We start from the raw sequence: 12,510 nt of genomic DNA, 5'->3' as shown, positions 1-12,510 counted from the left end.
ATCCGGGAGGCTGAGACCGGAGGATCACAGTTCGTGGACAGCCTCAGCTACTTAATGAGGCCCCCCACAACTTAGTGAGACCCTGTTTCAAAATAAAGAATAAAAAATAGGGCAGGGGGTGTAGCTTGGAGGTCCAATGTCTCTGGGTTCCATCCCCAAACCCCCACACAAAAAATAATAATAAAACAGGGCTGGGGCGTAGCTTGAAGGTAGACTATTTCTGGGTTCTACCCTAAAAAAGGGGAGGGGAGAAGGCAGGAGGCACCTGCTCTCAGAGCGCTCAGCCTAGTACAGAAGCATGACCGTGGAAGACCCAGTGTGCGTGAGCCACAGGAAGCGGGCTCCCGAGCACGGATCCCCTAGAGAAGGCCGACACGCGCTGAGGTGACCAGGTAGAGAGGTTTCGGGGAACTTCCAAATGATCTCACAGGCGCTGCAGCTGTGGGCATCTGGGACCTGGGAAAGGCTTCCAGGTGGACAGAGTGGCAGCAGAGGAGACACGGACGGAGCCTTGAAGCCCATGGTTAAGGTTTCGGTCCTTGGCATGGTGGCTCATGTATGTAGTCCCAGTACTCAAGATGACACAGGAAGATCTCAGGTTCGAGGCCAGCCTCAGCAACTCAGGCCTGCAGCACTTAGTAAGATCCTATTTCAAAATTTAAAAAAAAAAATTAGCTGGGCGCACACTTGTAATGCCCACGCTTGGGAAGCAGAGACAGAAGGATCATGCAGGTTAGCCAGCCAGCTGCGCTGGCTTAGGAGACCCTGTTTCCAAATTTAAAAAAGTATAAAATAGGTCTGGGAGTGTAGCCCGGAAGTAGAAGGGTTTCCAGGAACCCCAGTACCACCACCAAAAAAAAAAAAAAAAAAAGGGCTGGGGGTAGCCAGATGTGGTAGCACACACTTGTAATCCCAGTAACTTGGGAGGCTGAGACAGAAGGGTTGCAGGTTTGAGGACAGCCTCAGCAATTTATTGAGACCCCTTGCAACTTAGTGAGACATTGTTCCAAATAAAGAATAAAATAGGGGTGTAGTTCATAGGTTGAATGCCCCTGTGTTCTATCTCCAGTACCACAAAAGGGGGGGGGGAGGCTGAGGGTATAACTTGGAGTTAGAATACCCCTGGATTAAATTTCCAGTGCAAAAAAAAAAAGAAAAAGATTTGGTCCCTAAACTACAGAAGTCAAGCCCGGCATGATGGTGCATGCTTGTAATCCCAGCACTTAGGAGGCTGAGACAGGATGGTCTTAGGTTCAAAGCCAGCTTCAGCAACTTAGTGAGGCCCTCCATAATATAGACCTTGTTTTGAAATAAAGTAAAATAGGCCTGGGGTATAGATCAGAGGAAGAATGACCCTGGATTTGATCTCCAATAACACACACAGAGCTAGAAAAGTCACTGTCTCCAGTAACACACACACACACACACACACACACACACACACACACACACACACACACCACACACACCTGGGAAAGTCACTGCAGCCCTGTGTCTTCACCTGTCAAATAAGGGACAGTAACCCCTGAAATGTGCTCAGCTGCCTCTAAGGGCTCAGTTCAGCTGAAGTTAGACCCCTGAGGTGCAGTTCTGCAAACTGACCACCAGAGGGCAGTGGGGCCTGGGCTCACCTGCAGCCATGGAACCTGGCATCCTGGAAAGCTCTTTCCCCGCCTGGCACCTGAGAAGGAGCTGTTTCTCAGGCTCTGAAGTGAGTTGTGCCAGGACTTTGCAGAGGGGCACACTGCATTCCCACATGAGTGTCCCAGCAGGAGGCGCCTGGGACACTCAAAGGCAGGATTCTGGGGACCTACCAGGGACGGGGCCTCGTGGGGTTCACCATAGGAAAACGGTACAACCCCAGAACTGAAAAGACAAGGTGAAGGAGCCAAACCGGGAAGGGCTCCTCCCTCAGGAGGCTGAGGCAGGAGGATCACAGGTTTGCGGCCAGCCTCAGGAATTTCTTGAGACCCTGTTTCAAAATAAAATCACTTCAAGGTAAAATGCCTCTGGACTCTGAGTTCAGTCCCCAGGGATAAAAATTTTTTTGTTAGTCTTTGGGACAACAGGGACACAAATAGCAGAAACCTACAGTGGCCCCCATTTTCATAGCTGGTGTCGAAGCCTAAGGCAGCAGTCCCAGCGCCCTTCGCCCACCCCTTCCACGCTCCTCTCGGCCTGGCAGGGTGGTATCTGGCAGGACGTCCCAGATCTTTATTGTTGAGCTTCTTCTGATGTGCATGCGGCTGCCCGATTCCCACTGAGCACCATTACAGGACTTCAGAGCACGAGCAGGCAGCTGGTGAGTCTCCTGGGTCCCAGCGATAGTCCTCCTGCCCTTCCCCCTTGTGTGGCCGGAATTATTATTTTCCTTCTGGTAATTCAATCTAACCATCCTCCTGGCTGACCCCTTCGCTCACTTTTGGTTAAGCAACACACAGAGTTCAAAACGACCAGGGGGGACACTCCCAACTTAAAGGAACCATATCTGGGTTCCCTAGAACTCTTTTCCCTTTGGGGTATTAGGGACTCGACCCCCTAAACACAGAGTCAGGGGACAGGAGGCAAAAATCCCTCTAGTGGGCAATTTGGAAAAACAGTGCAAAGACACTCCCAGGTCAACGCGCAGTCCAGACTTCTGAATCCTGGCTCTGCGAGGTGGATATGGCAGCTGATTTCAGGCAAACACTTCCTCTTGCCCACCAGCAACAAGGTGCTGGCTCCCCACTGGCACTGACCGGGCACAGTGTAGGGCCAGTGTGGGCCTCGGGTGAGTCCACCACTGGACATCCTTTGCCATGAGATAAGGCGGTGGGCCAGAGGCGGGATAGCAGAGGGACATTGAGATGAGGAAGCACCAGGTGCCACAGAGTGCTCCTTGGGGCTCGCTGCTCCCTCTAAGGCAGCAGTGTGTGTGTGTGTGTGTGTGTGTGTGTGTGTGTGTGTGTGTGTGGTGCTGGGGACGGAACCCAGGGGCATTCTACCTATGGGCTACACCTCCAGCCCTATTTTAGTTTTTACTTGGAAACAGGATCTTACTAAGTGGCTGAGAGCCTCACTAAGTTGCTGAGGCTGTCCTTGAACCTATGATCCTCCTGTCTCAGCCTCCCTAGTATGAGGATTACAGGTGTGTGCCACCACCCCGTGTTTGAATTGAAGCCTGGCTTCAATTTTTTTTCTTTTTGGTGGTGATACTGTGGATTGAACCCAGGGGCATTCTACCTCAGAACTACACCCCCAGCCCTGCTTTATTTTTATTATTTTATTTTATTTTGTAATATTGGAGATTGAACTAAGAGGTATTCTAACTCTGAACTATACCCCCAGCCCTTTTATTTTTTAGGAACTGGGAATGGAACCTGAGGCATTGTACCTCCACGCTATACCTTTAGCAATGTATTTTATTCTTTGTTTTGAAAGAAGGTCTCACTAAATTGCAGAAGACCTCACTAAGTAGCTGAGGCTGGCCATGAACCTTCAATCCTCCTGTCTCAGCCTCCCAAGTACTGGGATTACAAACATGCGCCACCATGCCTGACTCCTTTTTATTTTTGAAATAGGGTCTCATCTCACTAAGTTGCTGAGGTCCTTGCTAACGTTGCTGGGGTTGGCCTCAAACCTGCAATCCTCCTATCTCAGCCTCTCAAGTACTGGGATTACAGGTGTGTACTATCAGGCCCAGAAATTGTTTTTTATTTTAGTAGCTCTTCACACTTAGAAAGTGTTAAGGATCCTACAGGATATTTGTTTGTATGTGATATATCCATCAATTCTGCCAGATTATAAATTAAAAACAAAGCTTTCAATTATTAAGTGGGGCATGGTGATGCACACTTGTAATCCCAGTATTTGGGACGCTGAGACAGGAGGATCGCAGGTTCGTGAATGGCCTCAGCTACTTAGAGAGGCCCGCTGAAACTTAGTTAGACCCTGTTTCAAAATAAAACGAATGAGGGTGTATTCATTTCGAGTCACCCTCTCATGCCATTTTGGCATGGGGCCGTATTTCTATTTTCTGTATTTCTATCTTTCTAATAAACTTCTTTAAATCTTCAAAAAAAAAAAAAACGAATAAAATTGGGTTGGGAGTATAGCTTAAAGGTAGACTGCCCCTGGGTTTTATCCTCAGTGCCACAAAAATAGATAAAAATAAATGAATAAATAAATAAAGCAGATTAACTCATTACATGTTAATATAAATATAACATTTTAATGAAAGTGCCTTTCAAAACAAAAATGATGAGACGCATCCTCTGACAGCCTGGCTCGCCCCGCAGAAGCTCGGTTCTCACGTCCTCAGTACTCCATCTGCCGTGCCCTGTCGTGTAGCTTCTAGAAGGTTCCTCCTGCCCTCTTGAAAGAGTGACAGTGAAAAAAGGCAAGACGAGTCTTAGTGTATACGAAACTAGGCCTGGGCCCACAGAACTGTCGGAAGGCCTGGGGGCCCCGGGAATGGCCTGGCCTTTGCTGTTGACGACCTGGGCGCTCGGCAAGGCCGGCAGCCAGGTCGGGTGTGGCGAGGGAAATGTGTCCAGCCTATGTATGTTCATTTCCTGTGGCTGCTGGAGCAGATGACCACAAACTTTGGAACTCAGACATCTAAAACAGTCTCTCTGGCCTAAAACTGGGATGTTGGCAAGTCTGCGTTCCTTTCTGGGAGGCGCTAGTGGGAATCTGCTTTGTGCCCAGTCCCGCTACTAGAAGCCCCCACCCTCTTCAGAGTCAGCAGTAGCTGGCCAAGTTTCTCACCGGGCCAGTCGTGGCGTTTGTGGTGCTGCTAACACGCACCGTGCAGGTGTCTTTTGCTCTGCGTTAATGGGTCACAGCAGCTTTGCCGAGTGCGGCTGGAGGGAGACTGAGGTGGTACCAGGGAATCTGAACCACCTGCTTATGCAGATTGCTCGTGCCTTCTGGAGCTCTCTGGCCGGTTCACGCACACGCGCTGTGAGAGCAGAAGGGCCCCACATGCGCCCGGCTTAGCGTGAGGTGGGTCAGGTCATCTCCAGTCCCGGCTGCATGAGTCACTTGGCGCCCCGCAGGCAGGCGTCTGTCTCTGTCGGGTTCAGTGTGAGCGGGTTTCGGGATGGAGAATGGCTATTGGCAGAAGAAGGCACAGTTGGATCCCAGCCTCAGGGTCTGCAGCTGGGCCGCGAGTCTCGTATCGGGGCTTGTCCACACGGCCTCACTTTGTGCCAGGGTCATTCCCCAGTCCCAATGCTCACGCGACAGGGCAGCGTGCTGTAGCCCACACCTGCTTCAGCGCCTTCTCTTGCTCCCGGCCTCACTCAAAACCCAGAGTCTCACGGGTTTCCAGCCGATGGCTAAAGCAGCCTTGAAAACCCAAAGGCCCGCCGGGCGTGGTGGCGCACGCTTGTAATCCCAGCATTTGGGAGTCTGAGACCGGAGGATCGCGGTTCCCGCACAGCCTCGGCTACTTAGTGAGACCCTCTGCAACTCAGTGAGACCCTGCTTCAAAATAAAGAATAAAAAAATTGGGCAGGGGTTGTAGCTCAGAGGTCGAATGCCAATGCCTCTGGGTTCCATCCCAGACCCGCAAAAAAAAGAAAAAGAAAAAAAAAAAAAAAACCCAAAGGCCCATCTTGTGCCTCTTTACAGGGTTCAGCATAAGGTTCAGCAACTGGTTTCTCACTGTAGAGAATAGATCCTGACTTGCCCTGGCCTACTGGATCCCCGAAGCTTCATGCCTGCTGCCCCTAACATTTTGTGAGATTTATTCCTCTTCCTTTGGCAAACATGTTTCATGAAGAATCTAGATTGTCCAGTGTTCTGCTCACGGATTACTATCATATCGCCAGTGTAATGGGCCGACACCGGGCTTTGAGCTGTGTCAGTGTGAACTGGGACCCTTGGGCTATATTGTGATAGATATCAGCAGAGTCCCCAAGGGACCGGGACAAGGTTACTGCTGTCCCTGCTACACGAAGGGGAACCACTAAGCATCTGGGATCAAAGACTGTATCAAGCCAGGCATGGTGGCACATGCCTGTAATCCCAGTACTTGGGAGGATGAGACGGGAGGATCGCAGGTTCACAGCCAGCCTCAGCAACTTAAGGAGACTCAGCCTCAATGAGCCCTTGTTTCAAAATAAAAAGGGCTGGGGCATAGCTTTCCAGTCACCTGGAGTTATTTCCCAAGGCCGGCTGGCTTTGACACCAGCCAAATAGGTGGGCTAACTGGGACAGGATAGGCAGGGCTGCCCTCTAACTCAGGCTCCGTGATGGTGGCGCTGATCTGTGAAGTTTCTTTAGGGATTCAGCATTGCTCAGACTTCATCCCAGTCCTGTTTTATTTGGAAACCAAGTCTCACTAAATTGTGGAGGGCGTCCCTGACTTGCTGAGGCTGGTCTTGAATCTATAATCCCCCAGTCTCAGCCTTCCAAGTACTGGAATTACAAGCATGTACTACCACGCCCGGCAACAGGGCTATGTCGGGATTTGATTCTGTGGGCCTGGAGGCCAGGAGAGGTGATGGGTGCATCCTGGAGAATCCAGTGTCCCTTTGCAAAGCAACTGCCCCCGAGTGAAGCCACTGAACAACTTTTACACAAGGAAAGACCGCCTTCCTCACTGCAGGGCGGGGTGCAGTGCAGCCTTCCAAAGGAAGATAATGGGTGTTGATGTTCCAAGATCTATCCATGTGGTCCCACCCCATGTCTTGGGGTCCCATTCTGTGTGTGTGTGTGTGTGTGTGTGTGTGTGTGTGTGTGTGTGTGTGTGAGAGAGAGAGAGAGAGAGTGTGTGTGTGTGTGTGTGTGTGTGTGTGTGTGTGATTTTGGTTTGGGTTCTGGGGATTGAACCCAGGGGCTATCTATCTCCAAGCTGCACCGCAGGAACGCTGGGCCTTTCTGAATCTCCACCTTCGGGCCGAGTTGGGAATTCAAGGCTTTCAATCCGTCCTTTTCTTTGTGTGCGTTTCTAGGGCAATCAGATGTAGTCAGAAGCCCACGCCATGGTCTTTGTCACTATTTCTTAGTCACTGTTGTCGCCATAGTGACTAAGTGCCGCAGCCACTCAATCTGCCAACATCTTACTAGTCACCTGTCACAAGCCGCTGCTGGGTGGAAAGTGAGTAACCGCGACACCGCCGTGTGCACAGACCTCCACCGTCCCCAGCCCCACCCAGGAGTGTGTCCACGCACCCATGGGGACCCGAGAGCAGCCCAGCCTTCCCTCGGGGCCCCAAAACCCAGGCCGCTCTCGTGCCTTTATGGAGCAGCCGGGCGCTGGGTCACGGGGCACACTCATGGGGCAATGGGGCAGGGTTGAGGAAGGGACCCTGCAGAGCAGGGGCGCAGCCGAAGGGACCACGCGAGGCAGGCCAAGCACCTCCCGCAGCAGGAAGCGCTTTCCACCTGGGAGCCAGGGAAGGCCCTAGAACTTGTGAGAGCTGCGGGCTTGGGAAAGGTCAGCCTCCTGGCCGAGCACAGAATACAGAAAGGTGAAGTGGGGACAGACTGGTGAGGGGAGTGTGTGACTCGATGCCCATCTCATCAACAAGGAAACCGAGGCTCAGCTGCTCCTGTGCATTCAGCAACAAGCCCAGAGCGCTGCCCTGCGGGGCGCGGGGCGGGGTGGGTGCGCGTGGGTGCCGTGTGTTTGGTGTGTGTGGTGTGTGTCATGTATACATGTGGTATGTAGTGTGTGTGTGGTATATGAGGTGTATAGTGTGTGTGTATGGTGTGTATGTGGTATGGTTGTATGTGCCCTGTGTGTATGTGATGAATGTGTGTGTGTGTGTGTGTGTGTGTGTGTGTGTGTGTGTGTGTGGAGAGCAGGCCACAGAGCTGCCCCCACCAAGCGCGGCTGAGGCAGACGCTCACGCCCAGCCTCAGGTAACAGCCATTCTGAGTTCCCGCCCGTCACAGGCCCGGTGCGAGCCTGGTGTGAGCGCCAGGAAAGCGGCGCTCAGCACAGACATCCTTCTCCAGGCCGCAGTGTGCCGCACTCTGCACGGGAAGGGGCTGTGGAACCAGGCTCCAGATCCCCTGTGGGCCAGTGTGTCCCGTCCACTGGACTCACTGCCTCAGCAGGCCACCTGCCCTGGGTCCCTGGGCCAGCCCTCCAGGCCCAGCAGCCAGCCCCAGCCCCGAGGTTCAGCCTGTCTTGTGGTCCCGCTTTGCTGTGTGTGAATTTTAGCAGAAATGGTGTGGTGACTGGTGTGCTTCAGCCTAGCCTCTGCCGCAGACGGAGGGTTGCTCCTGGCAGAGGGCAGGGCTCTGACAAGAGCCTCAGCCTATTTGTTTCCACCGACAGCAGAGGTTGTGCCACTGAACACTAGAAATGGGAGCCAGAGCCAGGCGTGGTGGCGCATGCTTGGAATCCCAGCATTAGCAGGCTGAGACGGGAGGATCATGGGTTTTTGGACAGCCTCAGCTACTTAGTGAGGCCCTTTGCAACTCAGAGAGATCCTGTTTCAAAAAAAAAAAAAAAATAGGGCAGGAGGTGTCACTCAGAGGTAGCATGTCCCTGGGTTCTATCCCCAGTACTGCAATAAATAAATAAATAAATAAATAAATAAGGTTGCAGGGGTAGCTTGGGGGTAGAAAGTTCCTGAGTTCATTCTCTAGTACAAAAAAAAAAAAAAAAAGGAAAAAAAGAAAAAAGTTTTAGCCACCTGCCCCAGAGGTGACATCATAAATGCTTACTGGGAGCTGGGCTTGGAGACGCTTGTAATCCCAGTACTTGGGAGGCTGAGACAGGAAGATCCCAGATTTGAAGCCAGCCTCTGCAATTTAGCAGGCCCTCCACAACTTAGTGAGACCCTGTTTCCAAAAGGAAATAAAATTGGGCTAGAGAGCGTAGCTCAGAGGTAGAATGAACCTGGGTTCAATCTCCAGTTACACACACACACACACACACACACACACACACACACACGCTTGCTGGGAGCCGGCTCTGCCCTGCATTAGCATAGGGTCCACTCCCCATGAGTCCTTCATCCCTGCAAAGGTGTAACAGGGGTGCTGTGCTGGGGTGCACAGGACTTGAGATGCCATGTGCTAAGTGAGCTGAGGGCCGACTGTGGGCCGAAGAGGGAGACTGGCCGAGGGAAGCCACGGAGTGCTGGGGAGACGGGTGTTAGGTCAGCGGTGGACAGGACTGGCCTGGGGAAGGCTGAGAAGGCCAGGGGTGCCCGGGTGTGGAGAGCGAGGGGGCGTGGCCCGGGAGGAGCACTGGTCACACTGCACCGGCCTTGACCCGCATTGAGAATTGTGCAGATGATTTAAGAAGGGAAATTACTGAATTTATGCTCTCAAGGATCACTTTGGGCGTAAGGAGAATGGGCCACGGGGGTCTGGAATGCAGGAGGGAGTTGGGAGCTGGAGCAGAGGTGCAGGAAGATGCGATGGTGCCGGGCACTGGTGGATGGAGTGCCTGGTGCAGACGCTGTGGATTAGAGGAGGGTTGATGGGCTCTCCTGGGTTGACCTTGGGGTGCGAGGGGAAAGCAGGTTCCTGGCTCCAGTCCCCAGGCGGGTGAGATGAGGAAGAGAGAGAGCAGGTTTGAGGAACAGGAAGCCCATGTCCACTTAGGAGAGGGCACGTGGAGATGCCGCAGAACTGGGGATTGAACCCTGGCGGCTTCTGCCTCCAGGCTACACCCCCAGCCCTCTTATGTATTTTTTATTTGGAAACAGGGTCTCACTAAGTTGCTGAAAGCCTCACTAAGTAATTGAGGCTGGCTTCAAACCTGTGCAATCCTCCTGTCTCAGCCTCCCAAATACTGGGATTATAAGCATGAGCCACCACAACCGGCTTCTCCAGCCCTATTTTTTATTTTGAAACAGGGTTGTAGAAGTCTCCACCAGAAAGACTTCGGTGTTATCTTTCCTTCTTTCTTTCTTTTCTTTTTTTTTTTTTTCTTTTTTTTTTTTTTTTTTTTTTCAGTACTGAGGATAGAACCCAGGAGACATTCTACCTCCAACCTCCTCCAAGCTACATTCCCAGCCCTATTTTTTTTTTTTAATTCTTTATTTTGGAACAGGGTTGCAGAGTGCAGAGGGCCTCACTAAGTAGCTGAGGCTGGCTGTGAACCTGGATCCTCCTGTCTCAGCCTCCCAAATGCTGGGATTACAAGCGTGTGCCACCACGCCCAGCTCATTTTTCATTTTTTTAGTGGCAATCTATTGTAGGTATTTTGTTTGTTTTTGGTTTTAGTTTTATTTTTTTCAGTGCTGGGAAGGAACACACTTTGGGTAAGTGATCTACCACTGAACTACACCCTCAGTCCAACTCTAGTCATATTTTATTGTTTTGTTTTGTTTTGTGGTACTGGGGATGGAACCCAGGGGCATTCTACCTCCGAGCAATACCTCCAGCCCTATTGTTTATTCTTTTATTTCGAAACCGGGTCTCACTGAGTTGTAAAGGACCTCACTAAGTAGCTGAGGCTGTCCACAAACCACGGTCCTCCAGTTCAGCCTCCCAAATGCTGTGATTACAAGCGTGTGCCACCACGCCCAGCCTCTGGTCATATTTTAAAAAGTCATTGTCCTTTATTTATGGTACTGGGGATAAAATCTAGGGACATTCTACCTATGAGCTACATCCCCAACCGTTTTTATTTTTTGCAGTACTGGGGATTGAACCCCAGAGCATTCTACCTTTTGCTGAGGCTGTGATCCTCCTGTCTCAGCCTCCCAAGTACTGAGATCACAGGCTTGTGGCACCTGGCCCTGTTTTAATCATTTATTTTTTGAATGTGGAAGGTCTTTTTAGCTTTTAACTACTTTGCCAATTAGCATCCTAGTGCAGAAGTCTTTGAGAGTGCAGTTCCTGGAAAACATCTTCCTTTTTTTTTTTTTTAGCAGGTCTAGGAATGGAACCCAGAGGTATTTGACCTCTGAGCTACACCCGCTGCCCAATTTTTTATTCTTTACTCTGAAACAGGGTCTCACTGAGTTGCAGAGGGCCTCACTAAGTAGTTGAGGTTGTCCGCGAACCGCGAACCTCCGGTCTCAGCCTCCCAAACACCTTCCTACCAACCAACAAGTCCTTGGAAAGCCAGCTGAGCTAAGGACCAGCGCTGACTCTGGAAGAGCGGCTCCCTCTCAAGGTGCACAGCTGCTTCTCCCTAAGGCCGCAGCCAGGAGCACAGAGGCTTCAGGGCGGGCAGGCTGGCAAAGTCCAGAACTTAATACATGGGGATCTCACAGGAGACCCAGAAGGGTCACACGCCCCATGTGAACTGGAAGAAACCAATCCCTCACCCCCTGGGGAAATGCATAAGGGTACCACAAAGGACAGGAAGAAAACTCAGCCTTGAGAAGCCGCATCCTACTGTTTCCTCTCATAGAACTGCTTTCCACACTCATGTTACCCTCCACGCACCTCAGATCTACTGATCTATTTTAGTTTAAAACGGTCCTGAGCTTACAAGGCTCCAAGCACCTGATAGAAAAATGCAAATGCTCTCTAAAGAAACACCATTCTAAGCCCCAAAGATTTCAACAAATTGTGCTTTTTAATAGTTTAAAATGTGAACTATTGCCGGGCGTGGTGGCACACGCTTGTAATCCCCGCGCTTGGGAGGCTGAGACAGGAAGATCGCACAGGTTCGAAGCCAGCCTCGGCTACTTAGTGAGGCTCTCAGCAACTTAGTGAGACCCCGTTTCCAAATAAAATATAAAATAGGTCTGTGGGCATAGCCCAGAGGTAGAAAGCCCCTTGTTTCACCCCCAGTACCACCAAAAAAAATTTTTTTAATAAAATAAAATGTGAACTATTGCCAGTTGTGATGGTGCATGCCTGTACTGTAGTACCAGCATTTGGGAGGCTGAGGCAGGAGGATTGCAGGTTCAAGGCCAGCTTCAGCAACTTAACAAGACCCTCAGCAACCCATCAAGACCCTGTTTCCAAATAAAATATAAAAAGGCCTGAGGGCATAGCTCAGAAGTAGAATGTCCCTGGGTTCAATCCTCAGAAACTCGCACACACAAAATAAATAAAGATAAAAATAGCGAGGGCAGGGAATGTAGCTCAGTGGTGGAGCACTTGTCTACCACATGTAATGCCCTGGGGTCAATCTCCAGCACCACAAAACAACCAGAAACACTCATGCTGCAGGAGCCAGAGACACCACTCCACTTCAGCTGGAGGATGCCCTGGGCAGTGCGCGTGCCGTGAACCAGGAGATGTGTGCAAAACGCTCACAGTAGAAGTGCTTGGCAGCCCTGCACTGGTGACAATTCAAATGTGGATCAGTAATAAAACGGATAAATAAAATTTTTGGAATCATGCTATGGAATATTAAACAGCAGTGAAAAAACAGCAGTGAAAAAATTCACAACAACATGGATAGAGAGTGTAAATCCAATACTAAGTGAACAAAAGCAAAAGTTGAGATTCTATTTACACAGAGTTCAAAAACAGAAAGTCTAAATTATGTTATATAGCATGGATGAAGTATAAAAACCATAAAACCATAATGATAGGCAGAGATTATCATAAAAACACAAGCTTGATTACCCTCTAGGGAAAGGAGGGCAT

The sequence above is a fragment of the Muscardinus avellanarius genome (genome assembly GCF_963383645.1).
Source record: "Muscardinus avellanarius genome assembly, chromosome: 3".
NCBI lineage: Eukaryota > Metazoa > Chordata > Mammalia > Rodentia > Gliridae > Muscardinus > Muscardinus avellanarius.
Note: the sequence above shows the minus strand (reverse complement) of the source record.